The sequence below is a fragment of the Paramormyrops kingsleyae genome, chromosome 12 (genome assembly GCF_048594095.1).
Source record: "Paramormyrops kingsleyae isolate MSU_618 chromosome 12, PKINGS_0.4, whole genome shotgun sequence".
NCBI lineage: Eukaryota > Metazoa > Chordata > Actinopteri > Osteoglossiformes > Mormyridae > Paramormyrops > Paramormyrops kingsleyae.
This window is the reverse complement of record NC_132808.1, coordinates 13449691-13455228: the sequence shown is the minus strand read 5'-3', so window position 1 is coordinate 13455228 and position 5538 is coordinate 13449691. Positions and strand designations below refer to the sequence as shown.

General features: G+C 39.7%; 1 long non-coding RNA gene across 1 annotated transcript; it reads left to right on the top strand.

Annotated features, from left to right (window-relative positions):
• The first annotated feature begins 322 nt into the window (after positions 1-322).
• On the top strand, positions 323-2480 carry LOC140593652 (uncharacterized). Its single transcript, XR_011994071.1, has 3 exons — positions 323-439; positions 644-758; positions 918-2480. It is a non-coding gene; the product is annotated as an uncharacterized lncRNA (long non-coding RNA).
• Positions 2481-5538: the final 3058 nt, after the last annotated feature.

Sequence of the window (5538 nt, the reverse complement as noted above, 5' to 3'; positions counted from 1 at the left end):
ATCCCGTAATTACCCTTGTATTGTGTTTACGTCGTTTAGCCGTAAATACCCGAATATGGCAGCATGTTCATCACCTGAACATCTCACATAAAGTATTTCAGTTTTTTAAAACTACAAAGTACAAAACATTAAAGCGTTTTGATACAAAATATGAAGTCATTTTCATCATCCCTATCAAATGCAAATTACAAAATCCTATTTTGTATTTGAAATGTATATTTTAAACACATGTATAATAAATACTGCCCATTCCTGCCCACCCCCTCCACCTCCAGACACACAACCCCTATAAGAGGCCGTGGTTAGACTCTGCTGGCCTCAGTTTAGCTGTAGAAGCGAAACTGATCTTCACAAACGTCCAGTGGAATCATGAAGTCCCATCAGATCTCTGCCTTCTTCCTCCTGGTGACAGTGCTGCTGTCCTCCACTCAGGCTAATAGTAAGTCTGCAGCATCTCACAGCTTTTATCAGGACTTTGTCAGTATTTTAGATTTTAATGATTTAAAGATTATGGACCCAATTTTGAGACATCAATACAGTTCTGACTAATTTTTCAGTGTGCATTTTTCACATATGTATTCAGAGCTGTATATATTTTGTATGTAGCCTGTACATATATTTTCTGTTCTTCATATATCTCCAGATCATGCCAATGGACCAGACATGTGCTGTCTTACATACTTTCCTGGAAGACTGAGGATGGAGCTGATAACTGGATATGAGGAGACCAGAGGGGACTGCAGTAAACCTGGAATAATGTAAATATTTTCTCTATTCGTGTATTGTTTTGAACTATTACTGTTTTGTAAAATATCTATAAAAAAACTAATTTTTAGTTCAGGGTAAGATGCGTATGGAGAAGGATTCTAACAAGTGACAAGCAGAACCATGTCATTTTTCTGTTTTGTAATGTTCAGATTTCACACCAAAAAGGGCCGGGAACTGTGTGTTAATCCCGAGGATCACTGGGTTCACCGGGTCAAGAAGGAGCTGGATCAGCGCCTCCGTCAGTAACGCCTCCTGTCTGCCTGGCGAAACATGAAGAATGAATTTTATTACATTTCAGATTCTGCTGAAATTCTCATATAACATTATTTTCTGTCATCATCCAAATCATTTTAATTTTTGCTGTTTATACTGTAGTATCGTTTGGATTTTTGTTTTTTTGAATCACTAGTCAAATTTCAGTTACACTTATACTTCTTTACATACATGTTACTGCATAAATATTATTGAAAGGTTACGGTGGCTGGTCCATTACAGACAGCTGTCTGCCTTTCAGTGGTGGAGGAAGTACTCAAAAATTTGCTTAAGTTAAAATATAAATAAACATGTAACCCTCCTAAATTTGCCGGGCAGTCTGGCTGAAATTTTGCTTGTGTTAGGAAGAACTATTTTTTCCCAGCAGGGGGTGGTATACTTTAACAATGTGATAACTCGTTGGTCTTACAAGGCGCGAAAGAGCGTGAAAACACACCGTGTAGTGATGCCGAGTGGATAAGAAGTTAATTATCATTTTGTGGCCGATATGTGAAAATTACATATTACTGTGATCTGAGTTTTCCATGCCCAAAGCAAAAGGAGAACTGTTGAATCTTGCCAGGATTTTATGGGAGCTGAACTTCCATGGATTTCAGATAAGCTAAAAAAAAAAAAAAGACAAGGAACAGACGAAATCATCTAATTTTCTGGTCTTATTGGTTATAACAGTTATTCATTTTCTCCTGTTTCAGTTTTATCTGTAAGGTCTTTTTTTGTGTAAATCCAAACCGTGAAACCAAAGGGTTCAATACAATATACAGGAGAGCGAACCAGACAAAACTTAGAGGGAAATTGTTTATTATTTCTTTTTTAGGTAAATGTTTATGGCTCAAACAAGAGTTACAAACAAGATGTGCTCTAGTAAAAGTAGAGGTGCCCCATTAGCCTTTCTACTTAAGTAAAAGTAAGTACTTGTCTTAAATATATTTAAGTAAAGGTTTCATCTTGCTTTTATAAAAGTTTCTAAGAGGTGACAGGATTTTAAACCTCAGACACCTACTCCCTGCTTTAAATCGCTTTACTTTGACATCTCCTTATCTGTCCCATCGCTACCTTTCCCTGTCTTCATCTGGTTAAAATAAAAAATAAAAAAAACAGGAATGTGATTGTAAAATGTAACCCATGTAGAAATGTAATAGAGTAGAAAGTGTAAATATTTGCTGTGAGGTGTAGTAGAGTAAAAGTCAAAAGTGTCCACAGCTAATGCTACTTAAGAACTTGTGAAAAATGTACTTAAGTACAGTAACAGAGTCATTGTACTTCCCTTCACCACTGGTGCCTTACAAATGATGTCCAGTCAATTGAATTAACCATCAGAGGAACATTCAGAAGTGAACATTAGAAATGGAACTAAATTTCAGGTGTCATAGCAAAGGTCGGAATTCTTATTTCAATGTGATGTTTCGGATATTTTATTTTTAATAAATTTGCAGAAACCATGTTTTCAGTTTGTCATTATGTGGTACTACAGTAAGTGTAGACTGATCAGGGGAAAAATTATTTTAATGATTATAGCATAAGGGTGCAACATAACAAATAGCGACGGGGTCTGAATACTGTAGCACCGGCGCGATGGTTCTGCGTAGCGGAGCTTATTAACTGTGATTAGACAGCATGGAAAAAGGAAGACAATTGTGTGGAGGTACAGAATGCGGCTTTATTGGAGCGCAAGACAATGTCATAGTCAAACAGTCCAGATCAGAGCCAGAGAGCCAAATCGGAGGGCGAAGTCATAGTCAAGGGGCAGACGAAGGTCGGGCGATGAAGGGGGCAGGACGGGTCTAAGGACAGAAATGGGGTCAAAATATTGGCAGACAAACAGATAGATAGATGGATGGATGGATGATAGCCTCTCAAACACAAGCCCTTGTCTTTGTCATTACTGTCACATACAGTATGTGTGGCCCTCCCCACCTGCAGGGGAACTGCCCCCTGCTCCGTCCCACGTGCTCCCCTTTGTCACGTCCAACTACGCCACCCACTCTTGGTTGAGCAGGAAATTAATACCCCTTAACTGACCCCTACCACAAGGGACCACCCTGCACTGGTAGTGTTCAAAATAAATGAACAAAAGCAATGTACACAATACTTTATTTACAGGACAGTCACAAAAACCATTAAAAAGCTGGATCCATATCTTTGCACACACTGAGATTGTCACAGTAAGAAACACTATCCAGCCAATAAAAATACACTTAGTGGCAGGAAAATCCACCCCATGTCCGGGGTGGTATCCCAATCCTCAGTGTCGCCACGTACTCCGCTACAAATTCAAACCTGGGTTAATCCACACCCAAACCACCCCATTATAATCAACACAGCAATCACACTCATGCGATATCGCACCGAAAAGCACTCTCGATCCTGAAATGTTACCGTAGCGCAAATGGTTAAACATGCAAACTTCACGTGGCCTCCATACAGGCCACCCTTTCCGACTGCCCCTACTTGCAGTTGAATGGAAACACCTTTGACCGACCAGTATATATACTCTTCTCGATCACTCCTGGGTCCTAATGTCCCACCAGTCACATATGAATCCTGTCCAATCCTCATGTGTCTTTATACATTGTGTAAACTATCCACCCCGTGTGTGCCTTACTGTCTGGTGTCTGACCTCCCTGCATTTCATTCTTGTGTGTTGGTGCAGTGATTAGTATAAGAAGCCATTTAGGGCAAAGTTGAATACTTCACTTCCATGTACATACTCACACAGGGACATACATATGTATGCATAATGTGATAATGTTCAGTTTTGCTTGAAGGTTAGTGAACCTTACAGAATATTCCATATTCCTGCATTAATGACTTAAAATATCATCAGATTTTCACACGATTTCTAAAAGTAAGTGAAGAGAACACAGCTCAACAAATGAGACAAAAATATCATGCTTGGCCATTCATTTATTTTGATAAATGATCCAGTGTCACAAATTTGTGGGTGGCAAAAGTATGTGAACCTTTGCTTTTAGTATTTGGTGTGACAATAACTGCAGATAAATGTTTCCGGTCCTGTTTCAGGTCTTCATCAGACCTGCACATCGGTTTGCAGGAATTTTAGCCTATTCCTACATATAAAAATGCCTCAACTCAGGGATTTTTCTGGGTTTTCCTCAAATAAACTGCATGCCTCAGGTCCTTCCACAGCATTCCTATTGGGTTAAGGTCAGGACTTGGCCATTCCAGAACCTTTATTTTATTCTTCTTCAACCAGTCTTTGGTAGATCGACTTACGTGCTTGGGGTTGTTGTCTTGCTGCATGACCCAGGTTCTCTTGAGATGTCGTCCATAGACAGATGTGCTGACATTTAGAATTCACTAGTATTATTCAGAATTCATTATCCCATAAACAAAGCAAGTTGTCCTGGCCCAGATGCAGCAAAACAGGCCCAAAGCATAATATTAACTCCACCGCGTTTCAAAGATGGGATGAGGTTCAGTGTATTCCTTTCTCCAAATATAATGCTTCTTATTTGAACTAAAAAGTCCTATTTTGGTCTCATCTGTCCATAAAACATTCCTCCAACAGCTTTCAGGCTTGTCCACATGCTCCTCAGCAAACTGTAGACGGGAAGAAATGTTGTTTTGGAAAGCAGCAGCTTTCTCCTGCCATGCAAATCATTGCTCTTCAGTGCTCTCCTGATGTTCTCCTGATGGTAGACTTATGAACATTAACACTAACCAATGTGAGAGAAGCTTTTAGTTGCTTAGAAGTTACCCTTGGTCCTCTTGTGACCTCACAGACAAGCACATGCTTTGCCCTTGGAGTGATTGGGGGAGTAACTGAGGAGAGTAACACCGTTGCTAAACTTCCTCCATTTGTACACAATCTGTCTGACTGTGGATTGGTGCAGTCCAAACTCTTTAGAGATGTTTTTGTAACCTTTCCCAGGGTGATGAGCATCAGCAGGTCTTTTTCTGAGGTCCACTAAAATGTCCTTTAACTATGCCATGATACACTGATACGGCTCAAACGTGTTTATAATGCTATATATATATAGCATTATAGCCCAGAACAAACTAATGGCTTGACGTCACCATTGCATAATGAAACCACGATAACCGTAATATGCAATAATATAAATTATAAGCATGTGGTTTATACTTGTACTTATGTGCACCAGTATGTAGGTGTATGACTGTGAAAATGTATATGTGTGTGTGTCAGTATATGTGTATATTATTGTGAGAATGTACGTATGTGTGTGTCTAGTATGTATGGATGTGTGTACAAAAATATGTATGTATGTGTAGAAAAGTGTCTACACCGGAAGGCACCATACTGTAACCGGAAATCACTGGCAGAGGAGGCACTGCTGGCTTGGTGCCGGCAACTGCAAACGGTTGTAAACCAAAAGTGGCGCACTTGTGAAAAACAAACGTGAGCAAAATGTCCACATACGGACAGCTCCCAGATAGCAAATGTCCACATACGGACAGCCCCCAGATAGCAAAATCATTCTGAAATGGATGTAGCTATATAATCTTATGAACCAC